The 27,133-nt window shown below is 32.8% G+C and overlaps 3 protein-coding genes across 5 annotated transcripts in view; all 3 read left to right on the top strand.

Annotated features, from left to right (window-relative positions):
• The window catches only part of LOC143912757 (uncharacterized), a 408,567-nt gene extending 402,933 nt beyond the window's left edge, over positions 1-5,634 (top strand). The window contains exon 4 of the mRNA XM_077432124.1: positions 4,336-5,634. The gene's annotated coding sequence lies outside the window, so the exon portion shown is untranslated. The remainder of the gene's footprint in view (positions 1-4,335) is intronic.
• Positions 1-27,133, top strand: part of LOC143912753 (uncharacterized) — a 602,600-nt gene that overhangs the window by 244,057 nt on the left and 331,410 nt on the right. The gene's annotated exons all lie outside the window — the stretch shown is intronic.
• LOC143912755 (rho guanine nucleotide exchange factor 10) overlaps positions 1-27,133 on the top strand; it is a 502,593-nt gene that overhangs the window by 244,057 nt on the left and 231,403 nt on the right. The window lies entirely within an intron of this gene.

Genomic DNA, 27,133 nt, shown 5'->3' with positions numbered 1-27,133 from the left:
ATAATTTAATACGATATCAAATTCCTGTCCTCAATATTTGATCTATATCTCGAAAGCCCGTATCCACCCAGCCGAGGAATCTCAATTCTCACGACCTTTTATATGAAAAATGTCCGTAATTTGTACGAACAGCATCAGTCTCAGTGCTCTCAGACACCTCGAGGCGGTGAATGCGTGTCGAATCAGTCAACTCTTCAATACGAAAAAAATGCACGTCTTATATACGAACACCCATCTAAGGTTATTATGGCGTTGACGTTTATACGTACATACATAATTTTCGTGAAAAGTGACTTTCCGGAAAAACGGGGTCATAACGACCCAGGTATTGCTTTCTACGCCGACCCACATATGCACTGCGAACTCTTAATTAAAAACCAAAATCCATTCATATGTATATATGGACATTGCATATATTGAATTTTCATGCAATGTTCTCATCTTGAACTTGGTCCACTTTCGCACCAAACAACCCGCCTATGTGTGTCGGCCCTTTTGTCGGCGAGGGAGAAAGGATTTTCAAAAAGACCTGAGCTTGAACTTTTTGGAAATTTGTCTTTGTGAGATTCAATGATGTTCCCAAAAAAAGAGACAGGGGTAGATTGAGATTCGTGTCTTTTTTTCCTGTTAATTCCCTTTTGAACTTTGTAGCGTGGGTCATATACTCATATATGAACATACATACATATGTATATCTTCAAAGGCTCTACGAGTATGCCAGATCAATGTCGAGACGTACAATTGCGTATATTTAAACCCGTGCATGTCCATCATCGACGTTTTGCAGAGTGCCATGAAAAATCACCCCTAAAAGCGTGAATAATTCAATGTGAAAAAGCTCGCTAGGAGTAATGCACTCACTCGATTGAAAGCCAAAGTGAAATTTTCATCGTTGAAAGCGAGAGCTTCTCTCGAGCAGAGGTAGCTTTTGTGTTCATCCCCGATTTCGAGATTTTTACACGCTCAAAAAAAGTGAATCGACTCCATAGAGTACATCATCCCTTACCGGATATTGCATCGACGACTTTGAATGAGCCGCGTGTATGTGCTTAGCGCCGTGCTTTATCGACAAGCTGTTTCCGGTTGCAGCGTGGGAACGTTTTCTGTTCTAAAATATATAAATAAAATTAGTTGTACTATCAAAAAAGTTTCTATTCTGTCATTAAAGCGCACGTAAAAGGCTTAGGTGCATTTCTTTATCTCAAAAACGACCTCACTATCTTCAAATGCTGATGAATTTCATATGTAACTTGAGACTATCAATATTTAATACCCGTCGTACGTACAAACATACATAGTTGATCACTTTTGATGAGATAAAATTTTGGATCTTGCATTTTGCAAGGGAAAGTGTCTTGCATGTTTATTTACCATATTGTATGATCAAATGATAAAGGAGATTATTCTTATTTCTGCAACTGAAACGATGAGATTGGCATTGTTCTGAATTGAATGCCTGCTTATAAGAATTATTTTGGGAAGTATCATATAAATCACGATCATATAAAATAAATATTTATTTACAAATTTAAGAATACTTCGGAAAGGCGGATAAGCCGATATACCCGGGGGTTTGATAATCATACAGTAGTACAGATATATAAATATTTAATAAGATAATGAAAAAATAAACTAAACTTACAGAAAAGGAAGAACTACAAATACCCATTTATTTTAAGGAAATGATGAAGTTTATTTAAAAAAATTTTTAGTTACTAAAAGCTACTTATTCGTTGGGTAGACTATTCCAAACGTTAACCACTCTATTTGAAAAGAAGGATTATTTAATTATTTCGTAATAAATATTTTTTTGGACTGAATGACCACCCAGATAAGTAGTAAACGTTAGGAGGTTTATCATAAGACAATTGTACTGGTTATTTATAATTGCTTAGACTTCAATTAGATAGCCTCTCATTATTCTCGTCTTCAAAGTGTAAAGATTCATTATTTTCAATCTCATATCATATGTAAGTGGTTTAAGTTCGGAAGGAATTTTTTTATATGTATGTATTTTATATGAACATGTTTTGGGGAGAGAGAAAGTAAAGAAGGAAGTAGTAATGATTTGATAGATAGTTAGCCATATGATGAAATAAAAGGCAGTTGTATATACAACGAGATCTGATGATGAGTCAAAACTATCACATGAAGAGTACAAATTCAATTCAATATTATTGTTTTTTTTTATTGATTTTGGGTATTAATCTCTTCATACATAACCTTTTCCAAAGAAAAACTCATGATATATATTTATGATAATACGTAAGAGAAAAGACCCAAAAGTGTGGCACAGGACGCTGTGTTAGGTGTTTTCGTGTCATTACTAATTCGTTCGATCTTATTATTACGACAAATTTCTCCTACATTTTTTCAAATATGGGAATCGCCATTATCGATCACTGTTAAAGGGGTAAAATATCACCAAAAATAACAAGGGTGAGTTTTTCCACGAATCGCGATGGTATAGATTGGGCGTGCTAGTGTTTTTTTTTTTGCATGTACAAAAAAATCTTAATAAATTAACACCTGCCGTGTACCTCTCTGTGTATTTTACCTTAAGTTAGACCTAGACGACTTAGAGTTCGGAGAATGGTATCTAAAAACTCCCATACAAAAACACAATAGAGCAAAAGTACTCAAAACAAAACAAATAATCCTTTTGATCGTTAAAAAACATCAAATTTGCATTGCATATGCGTGCCAGAAAACAATTACATATTATATTATGAGATATTGAGAAAATTTCTCACTGTAATGCGTGAATTGCTTTGAAGCAATGGATAATAATATCGCCGCCTCTCAGTACTTTTTACGACTCTCTGGGTGTCCTTTCCTTCTCCTATTCCTTGCGCTTTGTCTCCCTTCGGTTTTGTTATTGTTTTTGTTGCGTGTGTTTTATTATCAGCGGTGTTGTGTGATCTTATTTCCAATGCAATACGAACAAGGACTCGTCCATAAAATGGACCGCGTTCACACACACACACACACACATACACTCATCCTTGCAAGGATGCTCTCGTGAGCTAAGTCTATATTTTATTTTTTTATCATTTTGCTTCGCTTTTCATTTGCTTTTTACTCGCTTGTGCGTATCCATTGTTATCGTTGCTACACACACCCCTCTAAGACCAGTGATTGATGACGTGCATTTAAACCGCTCCTCTCATACTATCTTATCACTTAATAAATTACCAATTACCACATTACCCAGTGCTTTAAATCGTTTCGTGACCTTTTCATTGTGGAACACTTAACCTGAATTTATATTCTTATTTGTATAACCTTCTACTTTGCTCCGAGTCTTATCTTGCCTTTATTTTCGTATGCTTGGATATGAAAACTTTTGCCAATTACTAACATATCCGCTACTTTGTAACTATCATATTACTAACATATCTGCTACTTTGTAACAATTATATTTGCTATATATTTTACAAACTTTGTTTATTCTCTTGGTGAGAATTTAAATGATATATATGTATGTATATGAGTGGAGAGAATAATAAAGGGATTGAAATGGAAATGGGCGGATCGCGTAGATAGAATAACATACGATAGATGGAGGAAAAAAGTTCTTGAATAGTACCCGAGAGAATTTAAAAGATGCAAGGAAGGCCATCGAGTTGGATAGGTGGATGAAATTAGAAAAAGGTTTGGTGTGAGATGGATGAAAGTTGCTCATAACAGAGACGAATGGAAATGTGTTGGAGAAGCATTCATCCATCAGTGGATGGTGAATGTCTCTAAATGATGATGATATCTATACGTATGTAGGCAATAATTAATATGTACATGTGCATAAATATTTAATCTTATAATTATCATATTTTCTAACCAGAGCTAGTTATTTATATTAAATTTGATATTATCTAAGCTTTTTTATTTTAGCCCAAGTGTTTTTTAAACTTGCCAATTGATTATGACAGTAAATTTATAAGTTCAAGGCTTAGTAACTGCCTTTGTGCTAATTATATTATCTAGAAATCATTAGTTGTATTCTATTATATTAGTATAAATATTTTGGGTTATCACATCGTTTGTACATTAGTCAAATGAAGTGGGATGATAGGCAATCAAAACATTTAGAGTCATTCCATGTATATAGGCCTACTCCCACTCGTCGGATTAGATGCGCAGAAGCCACAATCAGTAGATTATCCTCGCTTGCGCATCTTTTCCGTGAAGTGGGGGTGAGTCTTATATAAAAGTATAAATTATGCAGCTCGTAGTGTAACAATTGGTCATTGGCAAGTTTAAAAAGTGTTGCTTTAGCTCTTTGCATTTTCTAAATTGTCTTTAAATTTAAACGTTTTGTATTTTGTGTGGTTTTAGCTGCCCCTGGAGACAACTGGTGGTGGCGTTGGATCCCATAGCATCGAGCCGAGGCAGGTTCTCAGCCTGCCTTGCAATCCAACTGTCAACAGACGAACGAACGAGACCAACATGTACAGCCAGCTTCCTCACAAGAATACTACGAATCGAGTGCCACATCTGTGGCACTCACCAGCTCCAGTTCGTCTGATGGCTTGGGAAGCACAGAATCCAGCACCACCAGCGACCCTGTCACATCAGTCTACGTCAAATAAACGCACAATACAGAAACGGTGCTACGCCTCTACGTTCCGGAATCTTTTAAATAATAATATAGTTCATATACGCACTTGCTATTCACATTCAACATTCGTCCGTTTGTCCGTCGCGAAATGTTCCCCGCTTTTGATAATCAAATTGCGAAACTTTTTCAATCGAGACTATACTTATATGTGTACATTTTTAATTTTACTGCTAATCGAATGTCCCTCTGTATCATACTGGATTTATTGATGTTTGCATACTTTGCTGTTCATATTACAATAAGGCGAATGCAAAGCCTATTCCATACAGAGGCATTTGCTTCAATGTATTGAAAGTCTATGAAAAGTGTAACAACATTATTTAACACAGTTACATGTTTCATATTTTCGACAGGCTTCTTTTAACGTTGAAAACTGTTGCCTCGGTATGTTTAAGGCTTGAAAATAAGTGAATTTTATAAAAATTCAATACTCTCTCATACATACATAATACTTCACCGAATACTTTGAAATAAAATGCACAGTGTGTTGTCGTTCCATAATAAATGTATGTATATTCAGGCGTATTTACACAATTACCTCGAGTGTATATTTCGAGTGAATTTTTTTTTAATTTAAATTGTGTAAATGCGGCTTTATTATATCTGTGCGTGCTTTGGACACGCTCCGTGCGTCGTTTTTGATTTTGCCTTATTTTTTTAAGCGAACAACTAGTCAATTTAATTAACGTTAGATTTTATTGTAAGGCAGATCGTTCAAAAATTGACGCGTCATTTTTTCCCGTCGTGAATTTTAATGACACTATCGTGCGTATATTTTTTGTCATTTGTGAAGTGTACTTTATGAAAAGACAATTTAAAAAAAAAAATTAAACCTTCGAAAGTTAAATTCGTATAGGATTATATTGAAAAAAATATGTGATAAAATTTTATTACAAATAAACTTTAAAAATATCGCTGTAAAATTGTTAGCGTTATTATAATTATATAAATATTATTTTGTAATTGTGTAAAATGTATATAAACTGTGTAAATTGAACGTTTATACAATGATATTGAAAAAAAAATGATAATATGTACGTATGAGGCAATTTCCAATTTGATATTAACACAATCCGTACCACACATGTGAGATGAACGAATTGTACGGATCAACTTAAAACTGGTACGAATTGTGTTAACTATTTTTGTTAATGTTTACAATATATCTAACTGTGTATTACCCGTGTTGAATTTTTTTTATAACTTTTGATTAATATAAAATATATTATAAATGTGTTTTTGATATTTTTTTGGCTCCATGTCTTAATCGGCCAGTTATTATTTTATTCGTTTTTTTTTATAAAATGTACTAAGTCAATTTTATACGTACATTATGTATACATACGATTTATAAAAAAATCGTTTATTATTATTATTATGATTACAAATAAAACTTCATTAAATGTAAGTTAAGTCACGTTGATGTTCATTCATATATTAAACAAAAGAATAAAAAAATAAAAATCACGTATAATCAATTGCCTTTTTGTAAATAAAAATTACATTAGATAAGTAAATGTTACCCTCTCCAATTTTCCCTCAAAAAGGACCCTTCGATCTGTATTTTTAGTGTAAAAAAAATCAATGAATTATTGTTATAATAAGTATAATAAATTCGTATCCACAAAACTGACACGTTTATATGATGACTGCCTTTTTTCACGATTTTTGCAAATATGTATTGAAATTTTTTAAAGATAACGTAAATTTGCCGATTTTATAATCTACATACACGTCCCCTAGAAAGTGTAGTCTTAATAAACCCTTAATTTTATTATGATACTTTATCTTTTTTGCACTTTTGATCATATCGCTCGAAACCAAATTCGTTAAACCGTTCGCGACGAGAGAGATTTAGATGGACGTAACACAAAGTTTAATTTTTTTGTGTATATACATACATACATATATTAAATTATATTCTTTTAACTGTACATAATCATTGATTACATTAAATGTTCAAAATTATCATGTATAGACGTACGTATGTTATGTATATTCGGCACTGCGTTTTAATTTATGTTGAAATTATACATACATATATTATATTATATATCTACTTACGATAAAAATACATTTGACAATTTTAAAATGCAGTTTCCGATTTGTATATTAAAAACATATTAGTGAACGAAATAAAATAACGTGTCATGTCAAAAACTATTATTTATATATTTTTTCGCACACTTGAATGTTTGTATAAAAGAAAAGAATAATTTAGAATTTCGAACGAAAGAAAAAATATATTTGGAGTCATATTTATTTATAAAAAGTAATAAATAAATTTATATAATATTATTGAATATATTTTTGCTAAATCATTAACAGCAGCACCACACCACACTTATACCTAGACGTTTCGTTTATCATATTATGTATATCATGTATTACGAATTTTCTTTTAACACGTTGAATGCCTATTGTTTCCCTTTTTATTACTCCCATGGCAAACAACCAGTTGTCGATCATCAATGGAATCTTAAATGTAATTTTTTCTTCTCTGTCAAACGTGTTATAGAAGATTTATAATAAAAAAAAACACCCTTACACACAAAGAAATTGGCTGATAAAATATTGTTGAATTTAGGACAGAAATGTACCAACAATAGGATGGACAAGGTCAAAACGTGTATTTGTAGTAAATAGATTGTTTCAATTGAATAAAGTCTGTTGAAATTTAATAAAACTTTGTTTAATTTGTTTCCCACCTCCCAGTCCCACCAAACTCGTCCTTTAGATTTCATTAGCGCCGGACAATAATTAAATTAAATTCATAAATTGTATCGGAGGGGTTCCAATTACACTTTTATTGTTATTTATTTGTTTATATTTGATTCTAAACAGCGAAAACCCCCTCCCGCCGTCACCGTTTATAATAGATGCACTTAAAATGCATAACATCTCGAATGCGACGCACACAGAGGGGTTAGCGATCTACTAGTACAATCAAAACCCTATTTTTTTCTGGTTTTTATTGTATTGTTGCGGGCAACTTGTCTATGAAACATAATCCAATATTTTGAATGGTCGATTTCCCACAATCATAGTAAACCAGGGTAGAACTGCGAATTTATTCAACCATTTTAATATCATATTAGTTAATACGTAATTTCAAATATTTTAGAGTATTAAAACCAGTTGGTATACAATAATAATTGATATTATAATTTAAATACTACATTTAAAATTAATGCAATCCATTTTTAAAATTAAGTAATTAAGAAGCCGAATAAAGAGGGATTTTACAGGAGAGCCAAAAAAACAAAAGTACTAATGCGAGTGTGATGAATGATAGTAAAATAACGCAACATATCATAGTATATATTTGTTCCACTTGCGATCTATGTATAATAATATTAAATTGGCATGGAACGCTGTATGCTCGGCATAATGAGGAGAGATAGAAAACGGAATACGTGGCTTAAAAGTATGGGCGGGTCACGTAGTTAGACGATAGATGAACGAATGAAGTGCTCGAATGGTACTCGAAATAATGTAAGAGGGTACAAGAAAGATCGCAGGGGAAATGGGTGGATGAAATCAAAAAATGGATGAGAGTTTTCCAAAACAGACATGTAAGCATGTTGAAGAGGTGAAGAAAGATCCAGCAGTGAATGGCCGTGAATAATGATATGAATGCTCTAAGAAATTTAATGATATTATATAAGGACATCGTAATGCATATCTATTTTCTCGAACGATTACTTACAGCTGGTATTATTACATAATATTGAAATTTATATCACTTTTTGTACATACGCCTAATACTGTAAAAACAAATATGTTGACCAAATTATAAAGCAGAATCATAAAACGAATCCGCATCTGCTATAATAGATCATAGTTGGACGTGTGAGAAAAAAAAATGGAAGATTTATTTCAAATCGCTGGCAACTCATGTTGATTTACCGCCATTTAAACGTTCAAAAGCTCGTGCCAAAGCTTAGGGCTCGAGAGCTTTTGTTAAAAAACCGACACTTACAAATAAGCGAAAATCTTTCCAGAAAACGAAAATCTCATATGTATGCATCTATTGTATGCTTTTTTATATGGAATATAATAAATGTGTTATGAAACGGCCATAACTTTGACCGAATGACACATAAAAACCCATAAATTTGCGACTAGGGTTTATACATTATTAAACCCCTCGTCTTCCCCATCCCCCATATTCTAGGGGACACTATCCTAGTTCATATTTATAACAATTGAATGATAGAGATTACGCCGCAGGACGCCTTGTTTACATTGACGCAATAAAATTATCACATTTCTCACATAAACCACCAACGCCATCGTGAATCGTCAATACAAGGCAATTCTCTACGACCGTACAATTCTCAACAACCCATCTTTATGAACGACGAAACCTTCGAACCGGAGGTTAATTGCATTGTAATCGATTATTTCTGAGTGATTTTTACCCCCTGAAGAGAATTCTGATTAGAGTCACCTGCAAACAAAGGGGGGTCCGTTTCAAAGGCGCTATAAACTGGAGATTCTCCACGCCAGAAGAAGGCTTGTAATAATAGGTGCCATAATAAAAGTGGCGGTCTTGAAAGAATCGGTTTTCATTGAAAACAATGGACGTTTATTGTCATTTTTGTATGTATTCGTTCATAATAGAAAAACATATGTATAGTACAAAAGGAAATGGCGTCTTCATAGGTCAATGCCAAGAGCGTATACATTTCCTGACATTGATTTCAAATTAGTATTGTATGGGCTATCTATCATCAAATAAAAGGAACAGACTTTATCAGACAAACTTTACACTTGTCGTTGTCAAAAGCATATGTATTTAATCTTCATTTAATTAGAGTACACCGACATCATTTGTTACAATACTAATTAATACATATTTCTGTTTTTAATAAGTTTTTGAATTCGAATTATTTTCTTTGATTAATTTTGTTAATCATACATATATATATATTTTTTTTCAGAGTATGCTGTTGGTCAGACCTGGATTTGTGACTCCAGGTTGATCGTTTCCTATCAGAGTTTGCCAATTTTCTCTGATTTCATTGTTGAAACGGTTCCCGGAAAAAAAAATTGGCTAAAAATCCTTCCTACCTACTATGTCACCACTATTTGAAAAATTTGATTGATGTACAATAAAAATTTATGTACAATTCATAGATGTCTCGTTAATTTGCGAGTTTTTTCAGTGTCTCGCAATTCAACGACTTATAATAAAAATGCTGTATTTGTATTTGTAATTGGCCAGGAAGGCGCATTGGGATTTACCTGTAAGGCCTTCCTGGTATATATGTAAAATAAAATAAATAAATAAAAATAAAAATAAATAAATAAATATGTATTGGGTCTACCTGTCTTGACAGAATTTATTTTTACAGAATGTTAAATTACAGAAAAAGGCGTGGTCAGGGGTGGAGTCATGGGTGGAGTCAACGAATCCCCCGGCATACCCCCCCAGTTCGAAAATTAATTAATTAATTCGAAAAATATTTTCCATTCTCCTAGGAGTACACGTACAGGAAGGAGATGGATACAATACGATAAAAATACTACGTGTAGTATTTAAACCATATGTTGTAGTATTTAAACATGCGTAATATTGTCGAAATTGTAAAAGATGGTTGTAATGCGCCGTAGTTTTACAGAATTTATTTTTACAGAATGTTAAATTACTGAAAAATGCGTGGTCAGGGGCGGAGTCATGGGTGGAGTCAGCGAATCCCCCCTCATACCCCCCATACCCCCCCCCAGTTCGAAAATTAATTCATTAATTCGAAAAATATTTTCCATTCTCCTAGGAGTACACGTACAGGAAGGAGATGGATACGATACGATAAAAATACTACGTGTAGTATTTAAACCATATGTTGTAGTATTTAAACATGCGTAATATTGTCGAAATTCGTTGTGTATGTATCCGGATAGCAGAATGGTAAGAGAGCTAGCCACATGCGTGCGAAGAGTATATCCGAGTACATGTGTGCGATAGAGCGAGAGATGCACCTAAACCTGACCTGCGCACTACAACCATCTTTTACAATTTCGACAATATTACGCATGTTTAAATAATACAACATATGGTTTAAATACTACACGTAGTATTTTTATCGTATCGTATCCATCTCCTTCCTGTACGTGTACTCCTAGGAGATTGGAAAATATTTTTCGAATTAATTAATTAATTTTCGAACTGGGGGGGTATGCCGGGGGATTCGTTGACTCCACCCATGACTCCACCCCTGACCACGCCTTTTTCTGTAATTTAACATTCTGTCAAGACAGGTAGACCCTGTAGGTACATACATATGTACATACATATATCATATCAACAAAAATAAATTCAATTCGAATTCACGGCTGCGATTGAATATAAAATGAAAAAAATTGAAATTGAAATAAATGATTATCATTTTTTTTAAATATTTATTTATGAGATTGTTTAATTATAGGTAACGTTTCAAATCCGACCCACGCAATTCAACACATATTTCACAACAAGATAATTACGTTGTGAAATAACGATTCAGTATGTAAATATCACCAAGAATTGACTATGCTATGACATATACTCACATAAACATATATAAATACATTGAAACCGTAATCATTAATTCAAAAAGCGAATGAAATAAACGGAATACAACGAAGAAATGTCATACGATGAGTAGTTATCGTTATCTATTGGTGAATATATTCATATTGACTCATTCTAACCAGTCAGATTGTAAAGCAATTATGTCACATGAAATAACTACATATGTAGAATAGATGAAATATATGTATATTGTCTAGCCAAAATATATTTAAAATACACTTCATCTGTAACATAAATATATTATATGCACGTTTTACTTTAGAAGCCCGAAAATGGGTAAATCCTTATTGGGTTTTTTCCGGTAAATTGTAACATTTACTATAGTCGATGTACTAATTCGGGCTTTTAACAAACCATTTCGATAAATGCAAGCATTTATTGTCATGCTAAAAAAAATTAGGATATACCAACTTTAGGGCTTTTACAATAAAATATACATATACATATGTAAGTAAATACGAAAAAATACATTATACCGTGTTATTATTAGAATAATATATATTTTCAACAGTAGATAGATATTTAAAATAATAACATCTACGATATTTGTGTGTCGGTTATATGTATGTAGTTTATTTATATAGCAAACTGCTAATGAATATATCACAAAATAATAAACAAAATTATAACTACAAAATAATACAATTAACAAAAAAAACTGAAACATAAAATTATAATGCCAAACATTGCATTTATTATCTTATACAATTACATCGTCTTCCACAAAGTTAGTAAAAAGTGTTATACATAGATAAAAATAAGGCACAGAATCTTTTTTTTATTCAAAAATATATACATATATGTATATTTCTGCGTATTATTGTTATCGTTGAATACATAATTCGTTTAATGAATACGAACGTAAACACACTCCACCTGGTAAACGACTCCTTCCTGATTTCTCACAAAAAATAACCTTTTTCCCAAGTCTACATTGGCACAAAAAATAACACGCCGATTCTTGGAACACGCCCAAACAGACAGCGTGTATGAGTGCAATAGTATTTGTTCCCGTCGGGATCTCTTGTCAAGCGGTACTATTTTGTATGTATGCCTCCAGGTAGACAGGTAAGGAAGGTGTCGACGTAAGTGTACCTGGACAGGTAGTCCAGGTTCAAGCCCCTCGTCTGCAAACAAAACCGTGTTTGGGGAGTGGACCGATTATGGTTCAACTGCATGCTCCATCATCTACAGTGTTTCTAGTTTATGCTATGCACACATGCTTGATAGCACATATCGAAGCATGTATGTATATATTTTTACAAAAGTCTTTCTTGAACTTTTGTCTAACATGAAAGCGGCAAATGTTAATTTAAAATAAAGTGCGGTTGAAAGTTTGACAAAAGTTGAAAATGGGATGACCGCACTATACGGGCAAACGGACCAGTTTTCCTCAGCAATTCACGACTAATGTTTACATACGAGATTTTCATTTGCAAGCGTGGTAGATGTGTGTGCGGAATATGTATAATACAATCAACTAGAAAGCAAAGCAATAAAAGTTTAGTGTATTGTAGTTTGAAGACTATTCATTGAAGTAGACGTGGGTTCAAACAGCACGTTGTTCAATTGCCAAGCATTCCGTTTAAAATTGGATGAAATTTATATATGTAATAATAATAAGAAATGAGATAATATTATATAGGTACTAACCTTGAAAAATGCTTCCTTGAATCGAGAAATACAAGCCTTGACAAGTTTAACTCTATGTACATACACGTCGGTATTGATTCCTTTTCATAGTGCATTCATCCCGCGAGAGTGCTTCGCGTCCAGTTCTTGTTTTACATAAGTACAACTCTTGCATACACAATTATCCAAAGACCAAAGAACACACTCAAAAGGAAAAGAAGGCCCCCACAGGAAATAGCGTCTTCTCGTATATTCCAACAAAAAAGTGCCTTTAGTATGCGTGAGGCACACTCATGTATTTACACGGTACGAATATGCATACTATTAGAAGAAAAATGTACAATACGAGTATGAAATGTAAAAACACACATCTGGCTAGAGTGGAAATATCGAATTTAGATGTGTTAAGATGGCGCCAACACGATTTATGTATGTACCACTGAAACTGAACGCGCATTATATTATATTACACACCAACCCTAATACGGGTAGGAGCATGTGAGGATGAAAGATTCGTGTTTTACTTTTTTTGCCCGATCCTTGGTTCATTTTTTGTGACATGGCGGAGGCTTTCAAGTTCAGTAATTTATTTCACCTATTTCGGTAAACGTCGCCATAATTTTGTCCCGGATTTCTTCGCGGTGAAGTGCTGAAATACGTTCAAGCACTTTTACCCTTACCTTTGGGATTTTGGAATACATGATACGATTCTAAATGGAGTTCATTATTATAAAAAGGCTTCTCGATATATGTATCTAAATAAAATAAAGTGCTGAAACCAGATCGAATAATGTTTTTAAATTGCCTCATTGGTACTCGGCCTGTAACTATTTTGTATAACATCGATGGATGATCATGAACAAGAATGTACGTAAAGTCGTGGGTTGTTGTTTAGCGTCAGCGCGCACGTCGCCGTACAATTATTTCATTAAACCAAATTTATTGTTTATAAAATAGTTGTAGGAGGGGCAATCTAATGGAACATATAACCTATAGAATTATGTTTCTCAAACTTAAAACTATCGCAAAAGTTTTAACACATTTTCTAGTAAATGTGTTACACACGCACCTTACAAATATTGCGAAATTAAATAGTATGAAAGAGATGTTAAGATTAAGATTCGAAAAATGAATAATAAAATAGAAAAATATCCCTAATCAATAAATTAAGGAATTTCTGAGTTATGAATCATAACTTATGATAATGCGTATACGTATCATTTTTTAACCTTTTCCACTCTGCCTTAAAAAATGACGATAGCGCGGCGCGACCGACTTGTTTTCTAGGAAAAAGGGCAAACTACAAAGCTAGAGAATGACACACTCAATAGTGCCGTACGGGACGTGCTCGTGTTTTCCAGCTGTGTTGGGCGTATCTTCATGTTAATGTAAATTCGTACGATTATATTATTTCAACGAGTTTCTCTTACATTTCTTCAAATACGATTCTCTTCAGTTTCAAAACGACCTTAATGGTAAAAATATACACAAAAGTGCCGTACGGGATGTGCTCATTGTTTCCAGCTGTGATGGACATATCTTTATATAATTGTTCATTTATACGATCTTATTATTTTGCCTACATTTCTTCAAATATAGAAATCACTGTTGTCGATCGTCGTCAAACATGTTAATACAAGGATAAAATACTCCAGGGAGTGAGTTTTTCCAAGGATCGCAACGGTACGCAACAAGATGCAAAAGATGCAAAATTATATTAAAAAAAAAAACACATGCTGCCTACCAAACTGTGGCGTCTCATAAAAAGATACAACAGAAGTCAACGAATTGTCATGTCCAGAGATCGGCGTTGGACGGATGCTTTTCATGAAACAATAGACGGCTCCATTATTATTCAAAGCAAGAAAACAAAAAAGCATGGTTTTTCTAAGAAATTGACAATATTGAACCATTTTTTGTGCGGAAAATATCCATTCAATGCAGATTTTTAGTCATGTCGTTTCAATGTACACTCTGCCTTATATATGTATAATACATCATTAGTATAATAAAACATTATAATTATCAATGATGTTTTTTATGTACATAGGTATCTTGTTCTATCTCTTATCCCCATTGATAGAATCTTAAGTGTGAGGACTTCTAATGATAACTATTCAATTGCTTCTGAAAACAGCATCTTGAAAAAAATGTCATCAAACTTGCAGTATATGGGAAATCTGCCTCTTCTTATTCTATCCACGACGAGTAGCTCAAAGACAGCAAAAAAGTAAAATGTAAAGTTGAAGGGGATTCCATGTCTAGATTGAAAAAAATGAAGTTTGTATTTAGAAAAGCAGATGATATTATTATATGTGCCAATTTACATAATTGCCAAACCTCATGCATATATGCTACCTGATTTCAATATACCTATACATAAAGTACTGCTAAAGAATGCTATATATTATTTATACGATAGCTCAAAAGTTAACTTATCATAATATATGTACTTGAGAGGTATGAGTAGAGTGGTTCGGCGATTATTCCGCACAAAACGATCTCGCACACATCACTAAAATCTCGATCACGAAACATCTGGCACGCGAAAATTCCATCCATCATTTCATAAAATTATTAAGAGGAGAGATTCACAATCCCGCTATCCTGGATAAGTTAAAATTTTTGGCCCCGGAAAATCATAGATAGGGTTTTACGAAAACATGTTATCTTGTTGCCAATTTAGGGCTAGAACAAACATGCTCATAAACTCGCCCCTCTCAAGAGCTGTTCGACTCCTTAACTTACTTGCACATTCTTTGGATCTCTTCAATGACAGTTATGTTGAGTTGGTCGAACACATCCTACTTGCATAGCATGATTATTATTGTTATTTATTTATTTTTTACTATACATATTTCTTCCATGCTTTATATATTTTTATTATTCTTGTTTTATATGTATATTTGTATTATAACCACAGTGACGCTTTTGGGTTACCTGTCAAGTCACTGTAGTATTGATTTTCTTAAAATAAAATAAAAATAAATGGTCATAAATGAAAGGGGTGAAAATAATTGGTTCTGAAAAAAATGGTCAGAAAAATAATTGGTTCTGCTCAGAACAAAGAAGAATAGAGTGTATTTGAAAGATCTTCATCCAGAAATGGATGGCGGACAGCTAGCTGCAAATGATGACGATGATGATACCCACCTTCCATATATTTTGGTGGATGTGAGGTTTACTGATTGTTTATTTCCAAAAAAATTGGCAATTGAATACAGACAAACCACTTACTTACTAAGATGACATGGACAAGTGTCAAGAGCACTTACCAAAATAATGACTTCATCTTAAATTCCGTCTGTGGTTTCTCGTGGAAATGAGATTCTTTAGAAAAAAGTGCAGATAAGCAATATTTGGTTTGGGAAGCACATTTCTATCTAAGTATCCATAGACCACGAGCGTAGACGATGGAAAGTCGGCGACGATAAGGTCAACGGTATCGTTTCGAGTTCACTTCGGTCGGGTGTGTTTCGGGTTCAGAAATAATTGCAGATCGGGGTTTACTTTTCACATAATTACGACAAGTGAAAGCAGACTAACCCGGCGGTCTCAATCTTCCCTAGAAATAGGGAAATAAATATACACAGCATGCGATCGCTCGGGTGGGGGGGGAGGAGAACCGATGTGCAAATTTCGGACCACTTCAATTTGGCGTCGTTTCCTATTCGTGATGCAACGATGCGCCGGCGAAACTGTGGGTGCATTTATGTGAACGGCAGGTCGCCGTGTCAAGAGTGTGCTTCACAACTTCTTCATCCAGCGAAGCTATTGGAGACTTCCGCACATGGTATGCAGGTACTTGGAGTACCAACTGGGTAACCGAGTGTACCTACTGCAACACATATCGTTCGGTTAAATGCCGCGAAACGTGCGCAACGGTCGAAAGTCGACGGTGCACTCGGAAGTGTGCATGCTGATGCGTTTAAATTCGAATCATAAATATATAGAACTCTGTATGCTTACAAGGAAGCGTGCGGGTGTGGGAAACTGTGCCAGTTATTATAAATACATGTGAACATGCATCATAGTTAGAATAGTCCAAGTACTACGTCTACATACAAATGTACATAGAGGAGACATTAGGAGAAGTTTGGTGAAGTTTTCCAAGATAATTCGGATTAATCTTTTGACAGTTAATTACTGAAATACATATGTACTATATTTCAAAAACAATTTTCAGTTTTTTTAAATCGTTTTCCATAAACTAGAAGAAAATATTTTTAAATTAATGTTGTTGACCCAGAAATGTGTCATTTTTTTAAAAAATATTGTGAGATTTAGTTTTATAAACTAGAAGAATGCATGTATGAATTATACGGTTGGCATGCATGAGTTGAAGAATGGTTGAGTTGGTCATCTTGTCAGGTGATGCTTAGCGAGCAATCAGTTCGCTGCGGCTCTCCGCCATGTAATAAACCTTTAAAACCATTCAGCGAGTTTCATTTCACACCACCATCCATGTCTTCTACTAACCACATCCTACAATATAATGTAAATAAACGAAAAATATAATTTTTCATACATATTTCCTATCAGAGTTTGCCAATTTTCTCTGATTTCATTGTTGAAACGGTTCCCGGAAAAAAAAAATTGGCTAAAAATCCTTCCTACCTACTATGTCACCACTATTTGAAATTTGATGGATGTACAATAAAAATTTATGTACAATTCATAGATGTCTCGTTGATTTGCGAGTTTTTTCAGTGTCTCGCAATTCAACGACTTATAATAAAAAAAATGCTACATTTGTATTTGTAATTGGCCAGGAAGGCGCATTGGGATTTACATGTAAGGCCTTCCTGGTATATATGTAAAATAAAAAAAATAAAAATAAAATAAAAATATATTTATTTTGTTTGGAAAATTTACAGTTGTATTGCTTATAAATATTAACAAAATATAGTTATTAGAAGATAAACCATTATTCAATTTTCGCTTATACATACATAGGTATGAGAAAAAAAATTTAAACATTAAAAATAAAAAAAGAGATAATAATAGAATGGTACCAATGATAGTGGTAAAAATAATGATATTAATAATAATAAACTAGATTATAGATACAATAATAAACTAATAATAATAATTAAATTCAAATTAAGCAGATTAGTAATAAATTAAGTACAATAATTAAAAAAAAAGAAAAAGCAATAAGATAAAAATAATAATTCACAATCTTAATTATCAATTAATAACAATGCTATATATTAAAAAATAAATTTGTAATAATCACTCTAGTTTGGTTTGCACTGACATTAAATAAATCAAAATCATAAGTGGTAGTAATGAGTGCATTAATAGTGGAACTTGCGCGCCAGATAAATGATATTCTTCCATAATTCGAAAATATATTAGGTACGTAAAAGAGCTCATTACATCTGGTGGCTCTATTTGGCACACGCAATGACAGTCTGCTGCAGTCTGCAATAATTGAGGACATTCGATCGAGCCTTTAAGGATATTTAAATCTGTTGAGATGTCAGCTTTAATATCTCCCTCCCTTTGACAAGTGGAAGCAGATGTTGACAGCTACAAGCATCTTCATAAGATGTATAGAACAATCCAAAACGTACCATTCCAGCACTTATTTCGTCCACCTTTTGTTCATTTTGCTATCCACGTGACCCGTCCATTGTCATTTTAATATCTTTCAACCCTCTCCACTATATCAATTACCTTTGTCATATTTCTCGCCCGCTTATTTCTATCTTTCCTCGTTATGCTGAGCATACAGCGTTCCATACTTCCTTGTGTATACTCAGTTAATTTTAAATAGGTTTTGGAGCTCTTTTCCTATTATGCTGTATATTAAAATACGACAATGCTATTAAAACCAACAAAAAATACATATGTAAATAATTTATAAAATAGAAAATGATTACTGGATCAGTAACTATGTATAACAATAAAGGGCATTTTAAAATCAAAATCAAATACTCAATTGTGAATAACCAAATAGTTGAACTATGACAAGTAGATAAATATTATAAATAAATTTGTCCATATATCAATTATGTACATATTTACATATGTACATAATATCTTTATTTACATATGTACATATTAAAAACCAATTATTATATATACATATACCTATAATATATTGTGATAAAAATAAAATACTTTTAACTAATATGTACTGTAAAATTTAATCCCTTTGATGTTGTGAAGTATTTGAACCTTTTTTTTATTTTTCAACTTATTTGTTATAAAAATTATAATATTTGAAAACATCCATAAAACAGTAACATACACATATCAATTCATAAAAATGTAAACGTTTTTAAAACTACTCACATATTGTAAATATGTAATTACTTCATTGATGTTATAATTTATTAAAAATTTTATAACATGTTGCAATAATTTACGCGAAAAAAAACTTTCATATACTTTTTTAATTAATCAACTTTTTTGTATGTATAAAACAAATGCTTAAATTATTGTTACACGTCAATCAATTGTATTATTTGTGAATGTATGAATATGCAGTACACATTCAATAAAAATGCATCACAATTACAATTCTAAAGGCACAGAACGAGATCAAAACAAATTGAGAATCATTTAAAAGTATTCGCTCCATACCGTAAAAAATATTGACCTTATACCACTTACATACAATGCGTATTGATCACAGGTACACATTTTTAATCGATGTCAAGGGTCGAGCGAACGGTGAATACGTATGTTTGTAAAATATTGACAAGTGACGAAGTGCCAGTCATTATTGGGTCACAATCGCCACGAAACGCGACCGATCCATCTCGCAGTGTCGATTTGATTCGATTAACGTGCTCGTTATATGCGAGTGCAACGCGCATGCGGGCCGAGATGAACCTTGCGCCCTGACCCACGCTTAATCTGATTGACTCCTCGTTATCTCGGATCGTTACTGGAAATATTCACCAACAACAACAACAACAACAATAACAGTGATGGTAGTAATGAAGCGCATTCGCTCTTTAATAATACCAACGACGACGACGAACGTCGCAATTTGTAAACGGAGAGCGGAGAGATGCGGATGAAAGTAAAACGATAAGGTGGTGGTGGGTTGCAGCTTGGCTAGACTGCCTGGCAGCGGCCCGGGTGCAAGAGGTTAAACGGAGCACTGCGTGAGGAACCACTGACAGCTTGATAGAGTTGCCACTATTAAAAAATAATAATAAATTAATCAAATTTCGAAAAAAATCCAAAGAAATTTGCGTTAAAATCAAACTGATTTTGTTATTATACTTTTAAATAAAATTATATACCTACATACAATATATTTATAAACATATGAAAATTACATATGTATATACAAACCCACTCACAGATCTATCAATGTCAAAAAGCACATGTTAAAGGGATTGAACCCAGAGAGATGTAATAAGAATAGAGGGGCCCTTACGAATAAATAATTGTTGTCAATTTTACACGGTACGTCTTTATAAATACGCTACATCGCACGGAATACAATCGGATCAATTTACTTATAAAAATTTATCCCATATTGTTTATTGTGTGTTTTGAATGTATTGTGCAATTTTTACCGATGCTTGCCCATCTTGCGAGTAATATATGTACATAAACAAACAGAGAAGTTTTTATCGGACATACGTCGAGCACTAAGCGTCAAATACGACTGATACTAAAATTATTTAGATCTGTCCGTGGACAGAATGTCACTTGACAACAAAAGAACACCTAAAGCCACTTCTATTAATATTACATTTCTCTGTATTGAACCCTTCAGCTGATTAGTTTATTAACATATTTACATTGAGAATTGTAAATGTGTTAAGACTTACACATCATTTGGTCCCCAGTTCTGAGTAGATGTGTACAGCCAGTAGTACAACTCGGTGGTAGTGCCAATGCTAACTACTGAGAGTTCCCGGGTTCGAGCCCGGTTTGACCTCGATTGAAATTAATTTATTCGGAGTATTTCTACAGTGCTGCTGGTCAGATTATGATATTTGTGACTCCAAGTCGATCGTTTCCTATCAGAGTTTGTCAATTTATCTGATTTCATTGTTGGAACGGTTCCTCTACCTACCTACGATTTGTCAACACTATTTGAATATACCTATACATAGTTTAAAATTTATAATCTATGAATTTATATACATATGTACATGTTTAAGTCCAAATGTGTGATTTTAGGGCACCCTGCAGTGGCACAGTGGTAAAAATATAATATTTTTATTAATAACATATTGATATGTATATGTTTGTATGTATATATATATCAAATTGCTGGTTTCGATTGAATTCATTGATAATAGTTGTTTAAACAGAATCATAAGGGTCATAAATGTCACAACTGTCAAATGCGTACTGTTTTTTTTTTACAAAATATACTAATATACAAAATATAAAACATGAATTGGTAAAACCATTTTTTAAAGAAATATTAATTAGGTGAAATGTTAATAAATCACTGTTATGATAATTCATTGGGTAGAAATGTAGTTAATAAGTGCCTTATTAATAGAGGTAGGATAGTCACAGTGCTATTCATTGTTCGGCAAACCTTTAACAATGCATTTACAACCTTTGAATAATACACTGCCCCCTCAGGCTCCGGTGACTACTTATTATTAGTCACCGGAGCCTGAGGGGGCCGTGTATTGTTCAAAGGTTGTAAATGCATTGTTAAAGGTTTGCCGAACAATGGATAGCACTGTGACTATCCTACCTCTACTTATTATATTCATATTAGTAGATATAGTCGATCCGATTTAGCGTGAGACTTACGAGAACCGAGCATGTTGTCACATTCGTGCAATGTGTAAGGATGTAAATTACAAGAAATCCAACATTGTAAGGACGTAAAATTATTTATTTGTTTCTTTTTAATTATTTCTTATTTAACTGTATAATATTATTACAATATAATTCAATGCAAGGTAAAAAATATAAATTTCCATTCATATAAAATATATATGTATGTATTCCATAAATAAATTAATAATATCAACAACATACTTATTTTAAGTCAAATTCTACCGACGACTATACGCACGAACAATGTTGTATTTCTTGACCAAAATGTAATGTGAAACTGAAACGAAATGTAATTGGTCATCGCGGGTTGGGTAAGTCTCATTCTAGATACAATATATTCTGAAATAAATACATATGCCTCATACTAAACAGGCATACCTCAAATACTGTCCTATGTCATGGGAGTATAGGACTGTCTATGTTGCTGAGTGGGAAAGTTTGTGCTTTGTGCAACGAGATGGTTATTTGATGAATTTGATTTACAAACGTAAAGCCTTTGTAACTAATAATGAACAATCATACAGCTGTAAACTTCAGAGCGATACTAATCAACGTTGCAATAGAGTCAGTATACGAATCGTTCGAATTATCGCAAATAATATTAATCGAAAATTTGCTTTTGATTAATATTATTTTCCCACTTTACTATGTACATACATAGATGAAAGACACATTCAATCTAATATTGTTACTACTCATAATATTATACTATTAATTTTCTCTATTAGGGATGAATGTACATACATATATAGAAATTCAAGTCTACCTAAATAAGTATATAGTTGATTGAGAAGCATTCGTTAATTACAGTAATTTCTCGGTAGCGTTAATAATTTCGCACATAACTGTAGATGATTTCTATTTTAACCCTGTTTAAGCCTTTTGATCGATATGATATTTTAGTATCATACCTAGATTTTCGACGGAAGATATGCAGTCAGCGTTTTCTCGCACGCACGAGTATTACCTATGTACATTGTTAAAATTAATAGACGCAGATAAAATATTCACGCGATCGTTTCCGGCATCGCAACATTAAGTCATTATACTATAAAATCGTAAAATGTACGATAACGATACAATAAATATGTTTTTGATCACTGGCATATACATATACATACATATGTGAATCGATTTTACATTGTCATTTTATTAAAATGACTCAATCGTCCAGTAAATTTGCCTATTAATTTCAATACAGGTAAAATATTATACAAAACGAGCGTCGGCTTCGAATCAAAAGAGCATAACGACCATTACGTTAATTAGCAGTAGTTAAACCTGCTTAATGGCCACGATCAAAATTAACTCCTTATGAGTCATGGTGATAAAAAAAATGTAATATTTATAAGGCGTTTTCACTTGCTTATTGAAAACAATGAGTTAACTAATAATAATCGTTTGTTTGAAGAGTGAAATAGTATACAGGAAAAAAATTAGGGATTGTACATAAGCACATTTATCACCAGGTAAGGACTAAACAGACATACGATATTTGAAAACCTCGTGTGTACATATTTTTAGAGTGATTGCTTTGAGACTTCTCGGAACTAAGAAACGTGTTGATTACATGTTATTTTTCAATTATCACCCCCCCTACCTCTTCAAATATTTATAATAGGATAAACGTACAATTTTATTACGTATCTTTTTCATTTTTCGGTGTCGGTAAATATGTCTTCTTTTACTATCATGAATGACTTTTTATACAAAAAAAAATCCTGATTCATCTGCAATGGATATAACAAACATTCAAATGTACAGGTTGGTCCACAGTAAACGAACGTTTTTGTAATTACTAATACTCAGCGTCTAAAAGAAGGGAGAACCTGTAATGATGGTTTTTCGACTACTCAATCTATGCCGTTTAGATAAACATGATAAAAAAATTTATTGAATCAGAACTTCGAAGAATAGGAATCAACAAGGAAAATGTATGATTCTAGCAATACGAGGCGGGGCGGTTAATCTCCATACAGCCAGAGCTTCACTGACTGCAGTAGTGGTCTCTAATCGTTAATGATTACGTTCACCTGACCTTGCCATTTGAGATTTTTATCTTAAAACACACGTGTACAAAAAAAAACCTCGCACACTGGGAAAACTGAATACCGCAATACAAAATCAAATCAAACAACTCAATGAAGGAACATTGCAAAAAGTGGAGGTGAATTGGTGAAAACGGCTCTAAACGTGTGTTGGTGAAAACGGTCATCATTTGAGTGATATGATTTTCCGCACATAAACATTTCAAAATAGCATACTTTAATCATAATAAATAATATTTACATAAAAAATTGATGGAGTACTGTTTTATTTATAACTATGTATCTGTTTCCCGTGGACCACTTTAAATGTAGAACCGTCTCAAATCAGAACTTGAATTGAAGAGGAAAATTTAACAACCAATTATTAAAGTGAAACAATTGAAAACGGTTCACATTTAAATACAACGTTTCTATGTATATATGTATGTATATGTAACAGTGATACAGCAGTGAAAGTATACTTTTGTGTTTTAGGGAATTCATATTCTGAATATTTTACATTTACTTTGATACTTCTATTAGTGTTGTATCGTCTTCTTCTATCTCCAACAAAAGTTTTTAGATTATCGTCTTCAGTGTATGAATGTTTAATTAAAGAAGAAGGTAAATTTGATGACCAACTTTCGCAGTTTGTCCAGCTACAGCTTCATATAAGGACCGTTTGATTCCTTCATGGATTGCCCTATTTTTCATAAATTGCACAGTCCTCAGTCCTTTCTTCCAATTAGTGCTGTTATGATCTAACCTCCAAGTTACAGCATATTGTGATACAGCACATGTCATTATTTGTGAAATACTTTCACCGACTGAGCTGGCAAAAGTATACTTTTACTATTGAAAGTATAATTTCACTGAGGAATGCAGATTTACTGTAATATATCCATAATACGTACATATATTCACATGCTTTTATTTTTTTTGCAACATCCAATAGTCATTTTATCTTCAAAATTAATATGAAAACCAAATCCAAATACATATGCAAATACGTACATATACATATATATGATAATTTAAAACTTTGTGTCAGTGAGAATGTACAGTTCAAATCTAAAATTGAGAAAGTACATAATTTTTGAAACCTTTTATTATCGTGTAATGCACTTTGTTGTTTATCTCAATACGTGTATGTATTTACATAGAATCTGTCTTTAGAATTGTTGTTTGTCTGATTTGTTGTTAGAATCTGTCTTTAGAAAGATTGTTGCACCCAGATGCGTTTATTCAATCATTAACAAAACCTATTCTACGGACTGATCGCTTTTAATTATTACAATTCTTTGTAAATAGAATAAATCAGCAAATTAGCAAAAAAATATACAATACAAGTGTATAAGCGATCAGAAAGTAAATCCATACATACCTCCAATAGGAAATTGGATAGTAATTACTTGCAAACTGTTCAAATAAAAAACCGCTAATACTAAAAATACTTCACAGTTGAATAATAATTACTCATAACTGCAATTATTATTCACTAAAACAATTTTAGCAGCCGTTAAACGATTAATACCAGAATCAACTAGCACGCAAGTGATCAACGCTTCTAATGTGATGTTCCCAACTCTTTGGCAAACGAGCGTTGGCCTTCTCGGGGCTTTTCGCATTAAAATCGGCATTTTTGAACAGTTCAATAGCGGCAAAAATCTACGACTGTATTCGCAACTGTGTTCTGCTTTCAAAATGCATCGTTGATTTTTATGCAATTTCTAAACGCGGTTCTAAAACGGCGATCACATCGTGAACGACGTTTTCTCGAGCCCACTTATCTTTTGTACGTAAGTTACCCATGTACACCGGTGTTTACCTATTACGGTGGGGTACTGTTGTACAACACAGGCTTCACTAAAATCTCAATCTCCACACGTAATGAAGCACGACCCAAGCACTGAGGGAACAGACTGAATCGGTGATGTGATATGCCAGTGAAAAATTAAACAAAACCCAAAAACAAAAGGGTCTTGGGTTCCCTTGAAAACAGGTCTCGTCCGCCCTCCCATGATCGTCACAAAAAACCGAAGGCTTCGATGGGGTTCTAAATTTAAATTAATATAAACATTGAAAAAAGCTGTGTTCAAGGTTCATATTTAGTGTTGAACATTCATGATATCCCTCAAATCACGAAATCACTAAGGTTTTGGTGAAAAAAAAGCCACAGTGGAAAAGGTTAAGAGTGCAAATGAAGTACCATTCATCTAATATTTAAACATTTTAATTTGGTACATTTAATATGATATTATAGCCGAATTCAACACAGAAAACAATAGTTTAAAATTTAACGTTTTAGAAAATTTTATAATTTAACTTGAAAACTGTGAATTTGTAGAAAACAAACATGTCAATATAAAATTTAATGTATGTTTGTATGTCGATAGATATGTAAAAAGATCTTACACTTAGTACTTTCATCATTATCATTTACAGCCACTTCTTTTCTTTTCTTTTTTTCCGTCACTTCTTTTCTTCTCTGTATTGCGCAACTTCATCCATTTCACCCTACACATTTTTCTAATTTCGTCTACCCATATTCCTTGCATCTTCCTTTCATCTTTTTACATTCTCTCGGGTACCATTCTAACACTTCTTTTGTCCACCTTTCATTTCATTCTTTCATTCTTCTAGACCTTTGCCAATTTAATTTCTTCAATCTATCCAATATATCTGCTACCCTTGTCATACTTTTCACCAAAGTATTTCGTTTCCTATCCCCCCTCGTTATACCGAGCATACAGCATACAATACTTCTTTGAGTGCATAGGATTTTGTTTAATATTTTGGCGTTCAATATTAAACTCTCAAAACACATTAATCGAAGATCTTTTCCTTTCAGGCTAAGTGGCACTTTTTATTTGAAAACGGCGTTCATTCGCCCAAATTCACTCCATCCTAATTTCATACGTCTCTTTATTTCTTCTACTTTTACTCCCAAACATGTCTATTATTTGCCCTAAAATAAATAATTGCTATATAAATATATAAACTATGCAAGGATATAATTTTAAGTGAAATTGGGGACCATTTTGTTGCTACGAATTTTATTTTTGTTGGAAATGCTGATATGCTTAAGTGCATATTAAGCACATTTTCACATTAAATATCACAGGGAATTTTCATAAAAATCAGTATCTCCATATTGAATACATACATACATACCGTTATTTATTTATTACACAATCGATGATTAATCGAAAGCAATTTTAGTGATATTCACAGTTATTATTTGCAAGAAATTATATAATTAACGCTTTTTTAACGACCCGTATGTATGTATGTGCTTGCATATTTTTTAATATCTCACGAGGTTGTTCAACTGTAGTCTCAACCATGTTTTTCGTTGGTTAATTTTGCCGCATTCATCTACGTAATGTGCGATTTTATAACGCATATCGTGTATATAGGTAGTACAATGTAGCAGAAAATAATGATATAAGTTTTATACACCAGTTTGATAGCTCTGCAATGAAAATGCTAGAAATT

Source organism: Arctopsyche grandis, chromosome 6 (genome assembly GCF_051622035.1).
Source record: "Arctopsyche grandis isolate Sample6627 chromosome 6, ASM5162203v2, whole genome shotgun sequence".
Classification (NCBI taxonomy): Eukaryota; Metazoa; Arthropoda; class Insecta; order Trichoptera; family Hydropsychidae; genus Arctopsyche; species Arctopsyche grandis.
This window is presented reverse-complemented; position numbering and strand designations above follow the sequence as displayed.